The 22,620-nt window shown below is 37.4% G+C and overlaps 1 protein-coding gene across 3 annotated transcripts in view; it reads left to right on the plus strand.

The window, feature by feature from the left end:
- Positions 1-3,269: 3,269 nt before the first annotated feature.
- The window catches only part of rassf7a (Ras association domain family member 7a), a 57,620-nt gene continuing 38,269 nt past the window's right edge, over positions 3,270-22,620 (plus strand). For 2 of the 3 annotated variants that reach the window (XR_008836022.1, XM_056451340.1), the window contains exon 1: positions 15,740-15,778. The gene's annotated coding sequence lies outside the window, so the exon portion shown is untranslated. Of the gene's footprint in view, positions 3,361-15,739; positions 15,779-22,620 lie in introns of those variants that run through there. The other variant, XM_056451341.1, reaches the window with a different exon arrangement.

Below are 22,620 nucleotides of genomic sequence, written 5' to 3' on the forward strand. Positions count from 1 at the left end.
ATGTTCCATCCTTCCCTCACTCGTGAACAAAACCCCAAGATCCTCCACCTGGGGTAAGGACTCTCCTCCAACCTGGAGATGGCAAACCACCTTTTCCGGTGAAGCACCATGGCCTCGGACTTGGAGGTGCTAATTCTCATTCCAGCCGCATCACACTCGGCAGCAAACCGCCCCAGTGCATGCTGAAGTCCATGTTCGATGAAGCCAACAGCACAACATCATCTGCGAATAACAGAGATGAAATCCTGTGGTCCCCGAACCGGACCCCCTCCAGCCCAATGCTGGGCCTTAAAATTCTGTCCATAAAAATTATGAATAGAATTGGTGACAAGGGGCAGCCCTGCCGGAGTCCAACATGCACAGGAAACAAATCTGACTAATTGCTGGCAATGCGAACCAGACTCCTACTCTGTTTATACAGGGACGAGACGGCCCTCACCAGATCACCTCTGACCCCATACTCCCTGAGCACACTCCACAGAATGCCACGAGGGACATGATCGAATGCCTATTCCAAGTCCACAAAACACATGTGGACTGGCTGGGCATACTCCCATGAACCCTGGAGCACCCTGGTGAAGGTATAGAGCTTGTCCAGTGTACAACGGCCCGGACGAAAACCGCATTGTTCCTCCTGGATCCTAGGTTCAACCATTGGCCGGATCCTCCTCCCCAGTACCCTGGCATATACTTTCCCCGGGAGGCTGAGGAGTGTGATCCCCCTATAGTTGGAGCACACCCTCCGGTCCCCCTTCTTAAAAATGGGAACCACTACCCCAGTTGCCTAGTCCAGAGGTACTGTCCCCGACCTCCATGCGATGCTGTAAAGACATGTCAGCCACGACAGCCACACAACATCCAGAGACCTAAGATACACAGGGTGAATCTCATCCACCCCTGCTGCTTTGCCACTGCGGAGCTTGCAAACTACCTCAGTGACCTCAGCTTGGGTGATGGGTGAGTCCACCCCTGCATCCCCAGTCTCTGCTTCCTCAATGAAAGACATGTTGGTGGGGTTTAGGAGATCCTCAAAGTTATTCCTTCCACCGCTCGACCACATCCCCAGTCGAAGTCAACAGCTCCCACTTCCCCTGTAAACAGCATCAATGTGGAGCTGCTTTCCCCTCCTGAGGCGCCGGACAGTTTGCCAAAATCTCTTTGGGCCGACCGATAGTCTTCCTCCACGGTCTCCACAAACTCTTCCAAGGCCGATACCTAATTTGTAGATTACCTCGGAAGAATAAACTCGGTCTTAAGGATGATAGAGCTCAGAAGCTCGCTGTACGAATGAAGAGGCTCCCGCATGTCTCGATTTATAAAATGAGAGTCTGCAAAGGCCTATTCGTGCCAGTCTGTCAGATAAAATTGGTTAAAAGACTGCTAAACTTTTCACAAAATGTGTTAAATCAGCTGCACAAAGCAATTGGCATGCTAAAATCCAATAAAATTGAAAGATTTTACATTTATCGTGATAATTATCGATATCGAATATATATATATATATATATATATATATATATATAAATATATATATATATATATATATATATATATATATATATATATATATATATATATATATATATATATATATATATATATATATGATTTTTTTATTTCAGGCTACCGTTTTCTCTGTTTTTCAGTTACTTAACTTAACTCTGTTATTTCTGGTTTTGACTAATTTAGCTATTTGAGCAACCTTAAACAACAAAAAAATTATACATTTAATGTTCTGCTAGCGATTGCTATTGATGTCATGTGCAAACAACCTTTCACATCTGATTTTTTCTTAATACTGAAAAAGGACAGTCAGTTTGTGCACATTGCATTGTAAAATATACCTGTCAATGCAGTGCTTTATAAAAACTGCACGATTTGTAGGTTGGTTTCAAACTAATCTTTGTTTGCGCTGTGCTTCATGCACCCTTTGATTAAAAATTTTTTGCTCCTTTTTTTGGAAGGAGTGAACTAATATTTGGTGGACATGGGAATCAATGTGTCGGTCTCTATCTCCTGTAAAAGCTTTTCACGGTGACTCATCTGTCCAGCTGCTAGAAGGATAGAGAACAAAAAGAGCTTATGTACCAGCTGGAGATAGCGCATTTCATGGGCACCCAATTCCCATCACACACACACGCACGCACACACACACACACACACACACACACACACACACACACACACACACACACACACACACGCACACACACACACACACACACACACACACACACACACACACACACACACACACTTAACTATGTTTCTAGAATTATGCCTGCACCTAAACTTTCCTATGGGAGAAATATGATGGCAATTAATACTTAAGCACAAAGAAATCCATTCTCTGAAACACATATTTTGATTACTGCATTGCATTTTCGATTATATAATCAAACAAACAGTTCCGGAGAACAGTACAAGTTATGGATGAAGTTATGTTAACAACAATATGGTACATATACAGTCAAGCCTGAAATTATTTTTACCCCAGGACTGTATAAAGGATTTTGAACAGCCTAGGAAGTAGAAATATATATATTTTAAATCCTGTAAAACAATTACTGTACTGCTAACAAGAGTCAGTGTGGTCTGTAGATCTTGACAGATTTTTATTATTTACTTTTTTTTATTTTAAAGAAAGCTGAAAACCTGTAATCATTGACATCCAGAGTATAAAAACTAATACTATAGAAGTCAATGATCTTAAAAATATATTCTTTTGTGATCAGCAGATGAAAAACAGAACTTAAACAGGTTTGTAACAATTGAAGGTTGAGTAAATCATGATGAATTTAAAATTTTGGTGCGAACTGTTAACCTTAACATAATGAACTTCATGCAATTACATCCTAAACCTTCATGAAACACTACTGAACAAGAAAACCTTATGTAAATTATGTGTCTTTTGTTTTTCAAGCCTTTCTTTGATTTAAAAGCACAGAAACAGCACTGGATTTGCTTGGCCCAAGGGATGGCCCCTAAACAAGCAAAGTAGGTACCTCACCACGGTGGGATTGTTTGCTGTTTCATTTCTTTTGTGACTCTTTCAAGCGTCCATTCCTCACTCTAATGTCCTGACAACTCCTGCCCACCCCTACCCCACTCATCTTTTTTTGTGTGCTGCTCAAACACTGGTCATGTGACTTTTGTCCCACAATCACAGTGCCTTGCCATTGGGTGATTGCTTTGAAAGAGCATCGGTCTCCCTGGTAACGGAATGGCTGCACCACTTCAGACTGTCTCTGAGCTCCTCCTAACGTTTCACACAGACTCTCATGTACTGAATCAAATAGCTTCTAGCAGACTGTCTGTTGCTCTCTGAAGTGTTTGCACTTTCTGAAGATAGCTTAAAAGGTAAGCAATCTGTTTTCTAGACATGTATCTATGTAGGGCTTTCTTTTTCTTTATCCTGAAACATTATTTGAACTTGTGGGATGTATAATATGTTTGATTTGAAGTTAGAAGTTAAAAGGGCACATTTGACCTTTTTTAACAGATATTTTATTATTAAAAAAGACGTTCTTAGAAATTATTTTAGAATATCTCAGATCTTCAATGTTCTTGCTCAGATTTTTTTTTTTTTTTTTTTTTTTTTTTTGAGCTTGAAAATTTAATTTAGTCAAATTTTCTTCAAGGACAAGAGGTGAATTCTCGAAATGTGCTAGAAGCGCATGCCAAAAATTCTATTTGCTTGTCTTATTTGCTGGCTCACCTCCAAAATGTTTTTCAATATTTGTTGTGCAAATATGTGACTTTATTAACATTTTGAGTTTAAATATTAATAGTTTAAATTGACATATTGTCTGGGTTGGTGTTGTATTTTTTACTGTACAAAATCCTTGTAATAAACTGCCAGTACATTTTCTGTTATTTGACTCATTCCTCGCAATATTATTTCTTATAGATTATATTATTTCAAACTACTAAAATATCAATAAAAGTCACTTTGTTAAATGGTGAAGAGAAATTCTCAACATCAAAAGTTGACAGAGCAGAGATCAAGGTCCTATAATGCAATTCACAACAGTAAATAAATGGAAAATTGTAAATTCAGACACTGTTAACAGATTGTTTTTTTATTTTATCTTTTACAATTTATAGTAACCTAACTGCTTATATATTTTTAAAATAAATTCTATTAGATTTTTAAAATGACTAGCATGTTTAGAAACCTTTTTAGCTCTATTCATGAATTCTATATTATAATTATTATTTTTTGTTTATGGATGAGGATTTAAGAACTTGCTAAATAATATGATGGGGCGGCACGGTGACATAGCACTGTCACCTTACAGCAAGAAGGTTGCTGGTTCGAGTTAAGGTTGGACCAGTTGGCATTTCTGTGTGGTTTGCTTGTTCCCGTGTTCGCCATATGTGTGTGTGTGTGTGTGTGTGTGTGTGTGTGTGTGTGCGTGTGCGTGTGCGTGTGCGTGTGCGTGTGTGCGTGTGTGCGTGTGTGTGTGTGTGAGAGAGAGAGAGAGAGAGAGAAATGCGAGAGTGTATGGATGTTTCCCAGTTGTGGCTGGAAGGGCATCCGCTGTGTAAAACATATTCTGTAATAGTTGGTGGTTCATTCCACTGTGGTGACCCCTGATAAATAAGGGTCTAAGTCAAAGGAAAATGAATGCATTGTTACTAGCTCATTGAACAATCCTGAAATTTACAGTGACCTGTTGCTCTAAATGGCTGCACGGTGGCGCAATGGGTAGCACATTAGCTTCACAGCAAGAAAGTCACTGGTTCGAGCCTCGGCTGGGTCAGACCCCAGATTAATAAAAGGACTAAGCTTAAAAGAAAATGAATGAATGTTGCTCTAAATGATTCCCTGTCTAGAATCCACTCAGTACTGTCATTTACAGAAACCTGCTTTTATTATCGTCTCACTGACACCTACAGTGCTCCAAAAGCCTATAACAAAGCTTCTTTCATACTGAAGAAGTTCTGGCTGAAGTTCAGTAACATTTGTTCCATATACTGTAGTATGTTTTGAAACTGTTATGACATTTAGTTAACATGGATCTACAGATGATTGAACAAATTACAGAAATCTTTTATGCGTCTCCTGCACTGACTGAAGATCTTGAATGGTGATGAAGGATGAAAGTGAAATGTTTTCAAAGCGTCATTGTTCTTTGTGTTTGAATATCTGTCAGTCGACAGAGCTGGGGGGCCTTTGAAAGATGAGTACACATGCCTTTTGTTTCTTGTGCCCCATAACCCCAGTCACATGACAGGTTATTTTGTTAATATATGCTTCAACCTGTGCTTTTGTAAACATTTTTGACCATCAAAAAAACAACAAATCTACCCAAATCTGCCCCACCCAATCCTTTTTTTACCTCACACTGGAGACATGACCTTAAAGTACTCACAGCTGTTTTATTGTCTTACTATACCAAATAATTCAAAGTACGCAGTTTGTTTTATTTGCCCAAGCAAGCATAACTATTGTCATGATAGATTTGCTGGTTTTAGCCTGACTAAGTTGGTGTTTATATCAGGTGGGCAGATGGCCTCCAAATCTGAAACTATCAGCAGATAGTTTTAATTCTACACTATTTTGTGTATTATAAATTGAAAAGTGCATTTAAAATAATACAGTAAAACAATAATACATCAATCACTGTGTTTAAAACAACAAATGTATATCTTAAAAAAGTTTAAAAATCACGTTGTTGCAAAAGTCAATAATAAGTGAGCAAAGAATCAGAAAAACTATCAGTATTAAGTTTTGATGAATGTCATTACAACGAAATCTTACTTGTTTATTATTTTCCAGAAATAATAACAACATTCTCTCTTTTATAACACTTTCTCACTGAGAAAGACAAAAGTATCAGAACATTCTTTAAAATTCTTTATATGAAGAGTTCAGATGCAAAACCTCTAAATGCTGTATGAAATTTTCCTCTAAAATTGTTAAGTAAAATCAGTAATATCATTTTTATGGCAAAGAATAAGTCCTTTTCCTGGTCTTTAAAGTAAAATAACTCAACATAAACAAGGAGGCTGAGAAAAATGTTCATTTTCAACAGAAATTTCAGATGGCACTTAGAGGTTTTTGCATCTGAACTCTTCATTTGTCTTTACACAGTTTTGTCCACTTTGTCTTCTTTGTACAGACTTAACTTCTATTGAATCATGAAATTTCTTTCACATTTTAGATCTTGTTCAATATGCAGTACTTTGTTTCATGTGTGTGCTTAGAGGAAACCTGAAACTATAGCCATTTTAAACTGTCTTAAGCCTTGGGCTGAGCTTCACAGAGTTACGGGATTTTAACTGCAAAATGAGAAGTTGCACATCACACAAATCCCAGTAAACGACAAAGAACTCTGTCATGATGTGGTGACCATAATGACATAGTTGGGCTATTTTTAACCACTCGGCCTATAAACAACAATCAAGTAGTGCTACCTTGTTTTGTTCCTGCTTTCACTTCATCCTATACTTGACGCCATATCTAAGCATTGCATTTTGTGTAGAAGCTTTATGCAATGTGTCTAAATAACTCAAATGTTTCAAACATTTAAACTGTCAAATGTTTCACACAATGAATTACCTACATAGAAGGCATATTCTAAGGCATTTTTGTCTCTTGACAAGGTTGTTTTACAGTTTACAGTACAGTTTGATATTAAAACTAAAAGATAATATTATATAAATATGCATACATGCAAAACATCTTTGTCTTTAAACTTCTTTTGTATTAGTTGGTTTTATGTTTACCTTAATACCTTGACCTTAATAAACTTTAATAGTATGCAACAGCAAATAATAAATGTGGGCATGAACATGTTAATCATAATCTATTCATATTTAAGTATAGAAAATATATACAGTCAGGTCCACAAATATTAGGACATTGACACAATGCTAACATTTTTGGCTCTATACACAACACAATGGATATGGAATGAAATTATGTGATTTAACTGCGGACTGTCAGCTTTAAATTAAAAGTATTTACATCCAAATCAGGTGAACGATGTAGGAATTACAACATTTTGCATTGTGTCCCCCACTTGTTAAGGGACCAAAATTAATGGGACAATTGGCTTCTCAGCTGTTCCATGGCCAGGTGTGTGTTATTCCTTCATTATCCCAATTACACTGAGCAGATAAAGGTCCAGAGTTCATTTCAAGTGTGCTATTTGCATTTGGAACTTGTTTGCTGCCAATCCTCAAGATGAGATGAGGATGGCTCCAAAGAGCTATCACTATCAGTTAAAGGGCACCTAGGTTACCCCTTTTTTTCCAGATTTAAGATAAGTCTTTTGTGTCCCCAGAATGTGTCTGTAAAGTTTCAGCTCAAAACAACCATCAGAGCATTTGTTATAGCTGTCTGAAGTGTCTGTATTATAGCGGGTAAAACCTGGCTTCTGTTTTTTTGCACTGGGCCTTTAAGGCTAGTCCTCCCCACCCACCGTTCCCACGTGCCTGTCAGCAACATGCCTCAATCGCCGCCCTCGGCTGCCTCAGGAAGCAGATCTCTTGTCGCGTTTGTGAGAAATACTACAGTAAGAACTTTACCAATGAGTATTTGATGCATTTTTGAGAAGTTGCAACTATGAGTCACACACAATGTCGTTACAAAGTTCACGCACACACACACATAGCGCAGACACACACCAATAGCGCAGACACCCACACACACACAGAGAGAGATAGAAACAGAGACAGTGTGCGCATTTAGCTTCACACTCTTTTTGCACGCATATGTGACAGGATACAGGTTAACCCTCACTGTTGTATGGATATCTGTTATGTTAATGTACAAAATAAACCTGATTTAACGTCCACAAACCGGGATTGAAGCATCTTCCTTTACAATTGTTCTGACACGCGGCTGTGCTGATGAAGTAAAGCTAAGCTAAATTGCTGTAATTCATTACTCACATGCACTGTTTTAAAAACATTTTAAACTTGTAAAACTCACTCTTGATCACATTTGTTGATGATTGATGATCCTAGCAAACTGAACAGCCTTTTTATTCCCGTTTGCTTTGCGCATGTCTGGTCTTGTTGATATGATTATACACGTGACTACGGGACATGTTAATACGCACAGCTGTCAATCAATTTGGTGGGCGGGGGGACCGCACTCCTACGTCAAGTTGAAGTCGGTCTGAAAACCGCTCCAATTGGTCCACCTTTTTATGTTGTTAAATTTGGAAAAAAAAGGACTGGGTGTGTTTATATCACCCCCAATATAACTGTCTATACACTATATCTAAACACATGTTTGTCCAAACAGCTTGAAAAGTAGATTTTTCACCATAGGTGCCCTTTAAGCAACAAACAAACCCATCAGAAAGATAGCAAAAACATTAGGCATGGCCAAAACAACTGTTTGGAACATTCTTAAAAAGAAAGAAAGCACCAGTGAGCTCAGCAAAACCAAAAGACCTGTAAGAACTGTGGTGAACAACCAAAGAATTCTTTCCCTGGTGAAGAAAAACCCTTAACAACAGTTGGTAAGATCAAGAACACTCTCCAGGATGTAGGTGTATGTGTGTCAAAGTCAACAATCAAAAGAAGACTTCACCAGAGTGAGTACAGAGGGTCAAAAACAGGGAGGGCAGAATAGAGTTCTAAAAAAGCCTTCACAGTTCTGGAACAACATCCTATGGGCAGATGAGACCAGAATCAACTTGTACCAGAGTGATGGTAAGAGAAGAGTATGGAGAAGAAAAGGAAATGCTCATAATTATAAGCAGTGAAGCAAGGTGGTGGTAGTGTCATGATAATTGCAGTAGAGGCCTGGCAGAGCATCACCATGGATGAAACCCAGCGTCTACAGATGTCTATGCGTTCAAGACTTAAGGCTGTAATTGACTGCAAAGGATTTGCGACCAAGTATTAAAAAAAAAATGAAAGTTTGATTTATGATTATTTTTCTCTCCAATTACTTTTGGTCCCTTAACAAGTGGGAGGCACATATGCAATCTGTTGTAATTCCTTCACCGTTCACCTGATTTGGATATTAATACCCTCAAATTAAAGCTGACAGTCTGCAGTTAAAGCACATAAATAATTTCAAATCCATTGTGTTGGTGTATAGAGCCAAAATGTTCGAATATTGTTGATGTTCCAATATGTATGGACCTGACTGTACCTCAAAACTATATATTACATTTACCAACTTCTATATATTTTACAATTAATAGTAAATTATTTCAAACAATACCAAATAATGCCAAACTACTAAATAATTTTTCTTAAAATAAATTAAAAGCAGTCAGTCAGCCAGTCAGTTCACAGTGGCCGCTGGTGGATTTACATGAAAAGAGCAGGCGTGAATGGCACTCGTGAGAGAAATTTTGGCCCGTTTCCACTGAGTGGTACGGTATGGTACGGTTTGGTTTGGTACGCTTTTATGGCCGTTTTCCACTGTCAAAAGGCGTACCGAACCGAACCGTACCACTTTTTTTGGCACCCTTTCGAAAGGGTACCAAACACGAGAAAGGGTACCAAAAGGCGCAGCTAGACGCGCAGCTGAACGCTATTGGTTTACAGAGATGTGTCATTGGCTTACGTAACAAGCCAGAATGAAAACAAATAACCCGCCATGTTTAAAATACACAGCCGAGAGATTACAGCGGAAATATATATACATATAATAACGAGCCATGGTCGATCCGGGCTCAAACAAACCTTGTCGTCGTCTTGATGAACAGCCACAAACCCATGGAGTAGAGCAAAATCTACCCTGTGCCTCGTAGTTTTTTACGAGGCAGTCTGAAGTGCGAGCGGTTTCGCTTTCTTCCTTTTTCAGTTCAATTCAATTCACCTTTATTTGTATAGCGCTTATACAATATAGATTGTGTCAAAGCAGCTTCACATAAAAGGTCATAGTAAATTGGAACAGTGTAGTTCAGTTTGTAGTGCTTAAGTTCAGTTCAGTTTAGCTCAGTTCAGTGTGGTTTAATAATCACTAATGAGAATCCAAATATTGATGAGCAAATCCAACGATGCGCAGCTCTATAGATCCCGAACCATGCAAGCCAGTGGCGACAGCGGAGAGGGAAAAAAAACTTCACTAAATGGCAGAAGTGAAGAAATAAACCTTGAGAGAAACCAGGCTCAGTTGGGCACGATCATTTTAATTTCTCCGCTGGCCAAACGTTTTGTGCAGAGCTGCAGTCTCAGTGGCGGAGGCTGGAAGCTGGCCTTAGCGAAGACTCGTCTGTCTCTGGAGCGTCACAGGAATCAGTCTCATGTTCTCCACTCTTCCATGACCACCACAGTAGCTGCTCAGGATACGGCCTGGTCCAGGATATGGAAACCTTGGGATCTTCTCGTCGTTGGTCTTGGATCGAATCAGTGACTCTGCATAGTCTGAGGGCCTCGGGAAGAGTATCCCCAGGTGGAAATGGAGAATAAAGAAAATAATTAGCGTAGCTGCTGTTCATCGTGGATATAAACAAGATGCAGAACCTGTGTGGAAGCCCCCTAAGTGGTGCATTAAGTGTATGCTTTACTGAACAGATAGGTCTTTAATCTAGTTTTGAATTGGGAGAGTGTGTCTGAGCCTCGGACGTTATTAGGAAGGCTATTCCAGAGTTTAGGAGCTATAAATGAGAAGGCTCGACCTCCTTTACTCGACTTTGCTATTCTAGGTACTACCAGAAGCCCTAAGTTTTGAGATCTTAAAGAGTGAGTTGGATTGTAGCGAGACAGAAGATTGGAAAGATAAGCAGGAGCTAGATTATTTAAAGCTTTATATGTAAGAAGCAGTATTTTAAATTCAATACGAAACTTAACAGGCCGCCAGTGTAAGGAGGATAAAATTGGGGTGATGTGATAAAATTTTCTAGACCTGGTAAGAACTCTGGCAGCTGCATTTTGTAGTAATTGAAGTTAGTTAATAGAGGATGCTGGGCAGCCAGCAAACAGTGCATTACAGTAGTCCAGCCTAGAAGTCATAAAAGCATGGACTAGCTTTTCTGCATCTGAGATGGATAGCATATTTCGTAACTTAGCGATATTTCTCAGATGAAAGAAAGCAGTTTTTGTGACATGGGATATATGAATTTTAAAAGTTAAATTGCTGTCTAATATGACACCCAGATCTTTTATAGTAGAGCTAACGCTAACTTTGTCTCCCTCTAATTGTAAGTCGAGTTGTGAGATCTGCTGTGTACAGGATTTAGGCCCAATAAGTAATAATTCTGTTTTGTCTGAGTTTAAGAGAAGATAATTGTTGGTCATCCAGTCTTTAACATCTTTAATACACTCAGTTAGCTTGGACAGTTTAGACGTCTCGTCAGGTTTAGTTGAAATATATAATTGAGTATCATCTGCATAGCAGTGAAAGCTGATCCCATGTCTTCTAATAATGTCTCCCAGGGGTAGCATGTATATTGTAAACAGCAAAGGGCCTAAAACTGATCCTTGAGGCACCCCGTATTTTACTGGGCTGATTTGTAAAGGCTGTCCATTAATATTCACAAACTGGTAACGGTCAGCTAAGTATGACTTAAACCATTGTAGGGCCTGTCCCTGGACACCTGTAGACTTTAAGCGATTAATGAGGATACCATGGTCAATGGTGTCAAATGCCGCACTAAGATCGAGTAGAACTAATAGCGAGATGCACCCTTGGTCAGCAGCTAAGAGTAAATCGTTGGTTATTTTTACTTATGCAGTTTCTGTACTGTGATGAGCTCTGAAACCTGACTGAAACACTTCAAAAACATTGTTCGTCTGCAGAAAGGAGCAGAATTGAGCAGAAACAACTTTTTCTAGTATTTTAGATATAAATGGAAGATTTGAAATAGGTCTATAATTAGCTAAGTTGCTGGGGTCCAGTTGTGGTTTCTTAATAATAGGTTTAATAACAGCTAACTTGTAAGGATTTGGAACATGGCCTAAAGATAAGAAGAGTTGATAACGTTAAGAAGAGGTTCTCCTATAACAGGTAGCAATTCTTTCAGTAACTTTGTTGGAATTGGGTCCAATATACACGTAGCTGGTTTAGAGCTATTTATAATTTTGTCTAGCTCCTCTGTTCTATGATTTTAAAGCACTGTAGGTTATTTAGATTAAGTGGCGTGTTTACTGGATCTGAAGTATAAGGCGGTGCAGAAAGTTTAATATCTCCTATTTTCTGTCTAAAGCCTTCTATTTTATCACTGAAAAAATTCATGAAGTCATCACTACTAATTTGCGGTGGAACATTTTGTTCCAAAGATGACCGATTATTTGTTAATTTAGCAATGGTGTTAAATAAGAATCTAGGATTGTTATGATTATTTTCTATCAGTTTGTGGAGGTTTTTCTATCAGTTTTTCTAACAGTGCTTGCGTTCACCGTGCGTCTATATCTGAAATAACAAACTTCTTGAGCTCATGATAATAACCTGTGCTTGATTATTGACGTGCTTTTGAAACACGATCCTGTCAGAAAGCGAAACAAAAAAAGGAGAAGCCGGAAAAAGGAGCACATTATTTTTCAGCAAACATGAACAAAATGCCATGTTATTATCTTGGTGTTATAACTATTATCTTCAACTTTTGGAACTATTTGAACGGGGAATGACGGAATTACTCTCTAACAGAGGCTACATGTGCTGCTGAAGATTACAGACACAGATGAGTGGTCTGCTCTGACTGTGGGCTATATTTTGTGTTGTTTTTAAACCTAAATAAGCACTAAATGTCTGCTATATGTAGTTCTTCTGTAGTTGGTAACATATCGGAGACTGTAAGGGGCTGTACGGTGTTTATATATGTTCATTTATTTATTTAATATAATTACAGATGTTACAGTAGGCTGTTTCGCACTGTCATTGATCTGCAGTTATAATCAACTCATGTTCATAGAAAAGTTAGGATCATAGCAAAACATTGACACTTATTGTTCAGTGTTATTTGTTGTGCTAAAATATGCAGATTAGGCAGTGATTTGTTTGAGCATGCACACCTGTCCATGTTTTGTCCACTGATCTAAGAGTGACTTTATTTTCTGTTATTGAATTCTTCAAAGTGCACCTGCATTTTGAAAACATTTCCTATACAAATTATTAATCGTTTGTGGGTTTAAATTCAACTGCTGGCTGTCCTTTTTTATATGATGGTCTATTTATTATTTTACAATGGACTAAACAGCTTTGTTTGCAAAGGGAAATGCAGTGGCAAGGTACATAATGTCATAAAGCAGTCACGTTCATATTCAGTCAATACTTTAGCTGTTAAGTGCATTTCCTCTGAAAGTAGGTCATGTGGTTATCAGGCATGCTTTCTTTTTTGTCACATAAGATATTTTTTAAAGGTAAAAACACAAAGTACAAATACCTGTAAAATAATAAACTCACATGAACTACTAAATTTATTCTACAAAAAGGTGGACTCCTTAAAGGTGCCGCCTTTTTGAGATCACATGAACAAATGAATATAACTTGATCTCAGTAGTGCCCCTATTACTGAACCATTTTTATTTATTTGCATTACCATTTTTAAGGTAAAAAAGTGATTATTGTCATTGGTAAAATATGCATATACTATAGGTGGTCTCAGACTATCAAAAGAGCAAAATAGACAAGCAAAACACACACAAAAACAAACTTGATGCACATTTAATTCACAGATTTGAAAGGATTGTAACTTGAAACTGCAAGAATGTTAACTAATCAGTTTGTTCTAAAAGGACAGCTTCAGAAAGCGTGGGGGGGTCTGAGATACTGGGGGATGGGGCAAGATTTACAGGTTTTAGGAGTGGCCCTCAGGAATGCCTCGAGACTGTCAGTGGAACATAAAACAGATTACTTATTCAAAGTGACTTACAACTGAGAACAATAAAGTAATTAAAGCATTAATAGAATCAGAGTATGCAAACAATAGTCTTTTGCAGTATACACAGTCAAGCTAAAATTATTCAAACATACCCCTGGGCAATGAATTTCATTTGTTAATGTTAGACTTCTGTTGTGTAATAAAGCATTGGTGCAACAATTTTACTCTTGATAGGGGTATTAGAGTATGGGAACACAATAATAATTGAGAGCAGGTTTTGTTCAATGTACACATTTGAGCTATTCACCGTGGCAATGTTGCTGTTGATGGCAATAGATGTTTCTACGATTAGCTGTTGTTTTGGTTTTTATGATTGACTTTCTCTAAAATCTCTCGGTCACATTCCCAAATTCAAATGATATATATATTTTGGATTAAAAAAAGAAGGATGTTTCTTTAAATATTTTTTGTTCTTTGTCCTAACAATATATCACAATAACACCAAATTTCCAATCATTGCAATGTATACAATATTACGTGTGTATATGTTAGGTATAAGATTTTATATATCTTTACAATATAACAATAAATATATAGATATAAATATATTAAACTTTAATATTTAAATCTTTAATTAAGTGCAAAATCAATAATTTGATCAATCAATTTATTAAAGAATGCGTGATATGTTCTGATATCTCCTGTTTTGTTGTACAATTTGTACTACTTATGTAACTGAAACGGTTGGTTTACAACATGGTTTACAAGACGGTCAAGAAAAAAGTGTCTGAAAGTCAGAGCAGGTTTTCAGTTGATTACTACTTCAGCTAAAAACCTGCTCCTACTATTTTGAGGGTGAGCTGAACTTTTAGCCAAGAGCCGTGTTGGTAATGCACAGAATGAAGAGTTTTGAAAATCTTGCTTCAGTACTGCATGTTAGTGTTATAACTATAAACAAACAAACAAACAAACAAATAATAAAAAAATAAACAAATGACCCCAACAAAATATGATGTAATAGGACAGATGTTTTGCATTTCCTTGTTATTATTATTATTATTATTATTATTATTATTATTATTACTATATATCTCTAGACTTTTCTTTAAGGAAAATAGGCCTAGATGTCAAGGTGGCGCAGTGGGTAGCCACACCTCACAGCAAGAAGGTTGCTGATTCGGGCCTTGGCTGGGTCAATTGGCACTTCTGTGTGGAGTTTGCATGTTTCTCCCTGTGTTCTTGAGGTTGTGCTCCGGTCTGCTGCATAAAACATGTGCTGGATAAGTTTGTGGTTCATTCCGCTGTGGCGACCCTGAATAATAAAGGGACTAAGCCGAAAAGAAATAAATGAATGTTTATATAAGGTGTCATTTCAAATAAGTGACATGTAATAGATGTCTTTTCAATCGATTTACCCACATAATCTTTTTTTGTCTAAGCTCTTTGTCAGCTCGTATTCTTGCTTTGTTGTCTTTTTTGGTGGGAAGCTGGGGTGTGATGAAGGTAGGGTTGTGTGTGTGGTGTTTTTTTTTTTTTTGTTTGTTTGTTTGTGAATGCAGAATATGTGTTGAAGTAAAAAAATGTAGGAGTATTTTAGGAGTAACCGGACAGTTAAAACTAAGACATCTAAGCACCTAAGCCCCCCCCCCCTGTTTTAAATGAACAGACATTTGTTTGAATAGCTGAAGCCTTCAGCAAAGATAGCCGACTAAAAATACCTCTTATGCTCACTGCACAAAACCAAACAAGACAGTCTCCTACCTGCACACGAGGGCGGATCTTGCCATTGTCAGCAGAGTTCGCTAATAAGGCGGAGGGAGAGAGAGTAGCAGTGAGTGGGGAAGTGCCAGACGCCCGGAACATTCCTGAGGAACGTTATAGACCAGAATACTCTCACTCCGACACCCCAGCAGAAGACCCTGTAAATCTGTCTCATACTCACTTACGACCCCCGTGTGTCTCAAAAGAAAGTAGAGGACATTTTTATTGTGGAAAGTAGTAGCAGGCAAAACTACAGGGCTCTTATTTTTTATGAGGTGAGAAAAATCTGTCTTCGCATGTTTGGTTGCAGTTGTTAAATTAAATTGAGGCTTGAAATCAACCTGTTGGAGCGACGTCTGTGATATAAAGCCATGTTAACGTACATCAAGAGGATTATCTCTAGGTAAGGAGGCTAATTTAAAAAAATGAAGTGTCAGCTTTACTTCAAATGTTTTTGTTAAAGTAGAAAAACGGCTATGAAATAAAATGTGGAAGTGAATAAAATACAAAATAAAATTTATTGGGAATATGAGTTCGTAATGAGGTTTTTTTAACTGTGCATATATTGGCAGGTCTAAAGACAGTTGAGACGTGTTGAGATCCTCTCTGAAATCTTGAGGAAACACAGTTTTACAGAGAGAGAGAGAGAAGAGAGAGGAGAGAGAGAGAGAGAGGAGAGAGAGAGAGGAGAGAGAAGAGAGGAGGAGAGGAGAGATAGAGAGAGAGAGAGAGAGAGAGAGGAGAGAGAGAGAGAGAGAGAGAGAGAGAGAGAGAGAGGAGAGAGAGAGAGAGAGAGAGAGAGAGAGAGAGAGAGAGAGAGAGAGAGAGAGAGAGAGAGAGAGAGAGAGAGAGAGAGAGAGAGAGAGAGAGAGAGAGAGAGAGAGATCAGAGTAATCAAAATGCTTGCTTAAACTTCATTAAGTTAAATGATTCATTGTCTGGCCAATTGATCGTGGTCTGTGTCGGTTACGACTATTTGAAGGTCTAAATATTAAACCTTTTAATGATAATATTTCTTCAAGTAGTTTTGATTAATGTATTTTGCTATATCTTTTCTCTGTCTTCTAAACTTTTCTCTGTCTTCTGAACGAAATTCTGAAAAAATGGGACGCTAACCATGATGTGATGGATATCGGATGATAGAATGTATCCTGGATTTAATTATGTGTGTATATACATTTATCATGATTCTGTGATAGGACACTTCTCACTAAGTTCTCTCTGAGCTTGCTTTTAATCAAACCAGATTTCCATCAATCTGTGTTTAACTGGCCTGCTAGTGACCAGACTGCTTGTTTTAAAGTCTAACATGGCCACAAAATCTGGTTATTATGTCATTAGGATATGTGTCTTATCATTATCTTATTCCAAACCTAATCGCTCAACAAAACCTTCCCAAGCATTTAACTAGCAGTACTGTAGAAACCTAATCGCTCAACAAAACCTTCCCAAGCATTTAACTAGCAGTACTGTAGAAACTGCATAGTAATGCATTAGGATTTATCATTATTATTTTTATTTTTTTGCAGTTGCAGAATCTGTGGAATATGTGGTCACATGATATTTATTCCTGTCTGACTAATCAAGATAAATCTTGTGACGTGTAGTCAAAGGCTGCAGGTCACCTCTTGAAATGCTCAGCTAAGCTCTTTGTCACAGGGTGGTTTAATTGACAGTTCAGCACTTGGCTTGTTAAGCTGATCAGGGTGATGCTGATGTGATCTACAGTGTTTAGCTTCTTGTTACTGATGAGAAACAGCAGGTTTCACACTTTTCATCAGAGATCCAGGTGCAGTGCAGTCTGGCACTAAAACATTAAAGATTCATTCGTTTAGACTGATTGGGGTTATTTTGTAGGGGAGTGAATCATGCATAAAATATAATAACCAGGTTATAAGCATACATAAATGGAAAAAACAAAAAAACAAACAAATGTAAAAACACTGTATAAATAATTTGATAAAATTAGTATTTATTAAAGTTACAAATGATGAAATTTCTCATGTCTGAATGCTTTAAACTGCTTTAAAACACATAACTATTTGACTCCACAAATCTCATGTGTTCTGAACTGTGGCTCGTTGCACCTACAGTTGAAGTCAGAATTATTAGCCCCCCTGTTAATTTTTTTCCCCAATGGAGAGAAGATTTTTACAACACATTTCTAAACATATTAGTTTTAATAACTCATTTCTAATAACTGATTTCTATTATCTTTGCCATGATGACAGTAAAAATAGTTTATTAGATATTTTTCAAGACACTTCTGTACAGCTTAAAGTGACATTTAAAGGCTTAACTAGGTTAATTATGGCTCGTTTCCACTGACTGGTACGGTACGGGTCGGTACGGGTCACCTTTATCAGGCTTGCGTTTCCACTAACAAGGGTACCCTTTTGGTGGGCGTGGTGTATGACAGAAAGATTCAGTCGACGTCATTCTCGCTCGAGTAAATGTTTACAATAAAGCTGTAGGGGTCACTTACATATTATATGAGAATTGCTTCTCACAAAACAGATGCTTCATACACATAAATACTTGTGTAGAAATGTTTATTACTAACTTTTCAATGAACATGAGTTGATTATAACTACAGATCAATGATAGTGCGAAACAGCCTACTGTAACGTCTGTAATTCTATTAAATAACTAAACAAATGAACATGTATAAACATACAGCCCCTCACAGTCTCCGATATGTTACCAACTACAGAAGAACTACACACAGCAGACATTTTCATCCGTATTTAGGTTCAAAACAACACAAAATATAGCCTACAGTCAGTGAAAACCTCTTATCTGTGTATGTAATCTTCAGCAGCACATGTAGCCTCTGTTAGAGAGTAATTCCGTCATTCCCAGTTCATATTAGTCCAAAATGTTAAGATTATACATGGCATTTTGTTCATGTTTGCTGAATAATAATATGCTCCTTTTTTTCCGGCTTCTCCTTTGTTTTTTCACGCTTCACTCTCGCATTTGTCAGTGTCTGACAGGATCGGGTTTCAAAAGCACATCAATAGACGTCGGCTGTGTATTTCAAACATGGCGGGTTTTTTGTTTTCATTCTGGCTTGTTGCGTAAGCGAATGACGTATCTCTGTAAACCAATAGATGTCAGCTGCGCGTGTGGCTCCGCCTTTTGGTACCCTTTCTCGTGTTTGTTACCCTTTCGAAAGGGTGCCGAAAAGTGGTATGGTACGGTTCGGTACGCTTTTTGACAGTGGAAACGACCATAAAAGCGTACCAAACCGAACCGTACCGTACGGTACCACTCAGTGGAAACGGGCCTATAGGCAGGTTAGGGTAATTAAGCAAGTTATTGTATAACGATGGTTTGTTCTGTAGACTATCGATAAAAATGTATATAGCTTAAAAGGGCTAATAATTTGATCACGATTACCAGCAATGTTCAACCAGCGATCGCTGGTAAACACAACATTCACATTAACCACTACTCCGCCATGTTATACTACATTCTGTCACAGTCTCCAGCGATCTAGTAACTGCAGATCGGTAATGGACTACAAATCCGCCATTTATGGACCACATATTCAGTCATGCACCACACACACACACCTGCTGTAAGTCACCAGTGATTGCAAACACTCACACAGCTCTTCTGTAACAGGGATGTGATGCTGACAACAGGGGTGCAGATCCAAATGCAGGTTTTATTAAATGGAATGGTCAGGCAAGCAATGGTTAACACAGGGGCAAACAGATGTAAGGCAATCCTGAATTGTAGTCAACGGGCAGGCAGATGGTCAGAGGCAGGCAGCAGACAGGCATAAACAAGGCGAGGATATAAAAAAAAAACACAGCAAAGCAAGACAAAGAAAAATGCGTTGTAGTGTCATATAAACAGTAAACACAGCAAAAATGTGTGTTTGTGCTGTCTTTATAGTCCTTGCAATCAGTCTTTGAGCAGCTTCATCTGTGTGAGTGTAATCAGTCATGATCAGCATCTGGTTGTGTGTGTGTGTGTGGTGCATGACTGAATATGTAGTCCATAAATTGCAGATTTGTAGTCCATTTTCGATCTGCAGCTTCTAAATGGTGACTGTGACAAATTTTGACCCTTAAAATGTTTTTTTTTATTTTTATTAAAAACTGCTTTTATTCTAGCCAAAATAAAACAAATAAGACTTTCTCCAGAAGAAAAAATATTATCAGACATACTGTGAAAATTTCCTTGCTCTGTTTGGGAGATATTTAAAAAAGAAAAAAAATTCTAAGGGGGGCTAATAATTGTGACTTCAACTGTACATGTGACGATGCACACGTTGCAATATTGATGATGAAATTATATATTGTGCAGCCCTATTTCTAGCTCTGGTTTGAGATTTGCATTGTACAGGAGAGTTAGTGTTATACGTTACTTGGTTTTGACTGGAAGCTGATGGTGCTGAATCTGATGGTGCTGGTTTATCTGATGTATGTGTGTGTGAGTGACTGAATGCATGTTGCACTTGTATCATTCCCTATAAAAAAGAAATGTCATAAATAAGATGTTTGTTTTTTTATCTCAATTAAGGTCTTCAGGCAGTGAGATTAATGGGATATTTCACTAATCATTAATCACCCTTAACTTGTTCAAAACCTATTTGTTTTTCTTTCTTTTGTTGAACTCAAAAGAAGATATTTTGCTGGGACCCATTCATTTCCATAGTATTTTTTTCAATGGGTCACAGCAACCACCAGCATTATTCAAAATATTTTCTTATGTGTTCACAGAAGAAAGAACTTCATAAATGTTTAAAACCACATGAGGAATAGTAAATGATTTTCAGTTTTCATTTCAGTTTTCATTTTTGGATCCCTTTAAATGCAGAGTGGAGAGTTTTTCTCCTGAGGTAGCTCTGCTTTGAGATTTGCATTGTACAAGAGAGAAAGGTTCACATGGGTTTCCTCCGGGTGCTTCGGTTTCCCCCACAGTCCAAAGACATGCGGCACAGGTGAATTGGGAAGGCTAAATTGTCCATAGTGTATGAGTGTGAGTGAGTGTGTATGGATGTTTCCCAGAGATGGGTTGCGGCTGGAAGGGCATCTGCTGCATAAAACATGTGCTGGATAAGTTGGCCGTTTATTCCGCTGTGGCGACCCTGGATTAATGAAGGGACTAAGCTTAAAAGAAAATGAATGAATGAATGAATGAAAGAGAGAAAGGGTTAGACATGGTTCCACATGGATTTAAAATTTATTTATAAGATTTATTTATTTTGTTTTTAGTGTAACACTAATGGTTAAATTTAATGATATAACACAAGCCACACCAAAAATTAAAAATAGGAAACAATTCTGTTTTTACATAATTAAGAAATTAATGATTTTTTCATTCTGACTTAACTTTACTTATTTAAAATCCCAATAATAAATAAAAATGCGTTACTTTTATGAAGGAGCTATCCAATAAATTTGTTATGATTGACATTTAATTACAAACTACTACAAATTTGAGCACTTTTTGGGACTCTAAAAAAATTTAGAGGGGTATGTGAGATTTGTGAAATTATTGAAAAATGATTAAGCAAAAATTATTTTTGTTTTATTTATTTCAACAGAAAATAGCTCTCATATTTATTTGATTTCCCATGGATATAAGTATACAATAAGCGTAACTGCTATTAAAGGAATGTAGAGAATAATTTTAGAAGAATCTATTCACCTTATTCTAAAACAATCGCGAAAACGAGTTACGCGTTAAAGAATAAGGTCAATAATGATATCTGTATTGTTTTATTTCAACTATTTTATTTATGCAAGTAATTTTGTAATATTTTTTAATGAACACAATTAGATTATTATATATGTACGTATACACTAAAATGCAAGGAAGTTAAATACTACTATTATGTATAAATGTATTTTTATTATTTGTTTAGGTATTTAACTAGTGCATTATGTTACTGAAAATTTGGTGGAAGTATGCTTTATATTTATTTATTGTTTATTAGGCATTTGTTTGATTTTTGGCTTATTTGTGACCCGTATTTTTGGCATGTTATTTTTAAATTTAAATTTTCTTTAATTTGCTCAAAACCCCATGATTGTGGAAAGACATTGTGGTTTTTCGCTAGAAAGGTGATAACAGAGTGACTTTCATTAACTACGCTTTACTTGGAGTAGCATGTGAGCTTAATTATGTTTCCATGCTTTAAGACTGACAGTTTCAGCTAACATCAAAATCATTCCCTTGATTTGTGGGTGTTTGATAAAAACCTCCCAGCTTCTCTTTATCATTGTCTTGATCTTTATAGTTCTCTGCCACTCTCTCTAGGCATGCAAGCCTCTGTGACTGTTTTCACACTCCATTGACAAACCCAAGAAAGTGTAAAAATATGTGTTCAAAAGTGTGAAGATCCCCATGTAACTCTTTGATTGCCCTCAAAGTCAAAAGACATACATTGTCTGTGTAAAGACCTAGCTCTCAATTGTTATAGAAACCTTTTCCAAACATATAATTTTGTCAGAAAGTAGAAACCTTGCCATATTAATCTCGAAAATATTGTCTGGCATTTAATATGCAGTGTTTGCTAGTTAAAAAACATATGACCATATTGAATATTCATTCATTCATTCATTCATTTTCCTTCAGCTTAGTTCCTTATTTATCAGGGGTGGCCACAGTGTAATGAACCGCCAACTATTCCTGCATATGTTTTATGCAGCAGAAGGCCTTGCAGCTACAACCCAGTAGGGAGTCACTCATACACTCTTTTATACACCGCAGCCAATTTTGTTTACCCAATTCACTTATATAGCATGTCTTTGGACTGTGGGGAAAACCGGAGCACCCAAAGGAAACCCACGCGAACACACGGAGAACATGCACACAGAAATGCCAACTGACCCAGCTGAGACTCGAACCAGCAACCTTCTTGCTGTGAGGCGACAGTGCTAACCACTGAGCCGCCATACCACCCCCATATTGAATATGTACAAAATAATGGTTTAGTCCAAATTGCCCACTGAACATTAGAGAGAAAAATGCTCACACATTTCCAGTTTTTTGTTTTGGAAAAAGTACAAATTTATTTTTGTTGTCATTTGTATTAAAGATTTTTAAAGCATTGCCTTGAGTATGGGGGCTTGGCATTCAAATAAAGAATTAACAT

The sequence above is a fragment of the Danio aesculapii genome, chromosome 25 (assembly GCF_903798145.1).
Source record: "Danio aesculapii chromosome 25, fDanAes4.1, whole genome shotgun sequence".
In the NCBI taxonomy this organism is placed as follows: domain Eukaryota; kingdom Metazoa; phylum Chordata; class Actinopteri; order Cypriniformes; family Danionidae; genus Danio; species Danio aesculapii.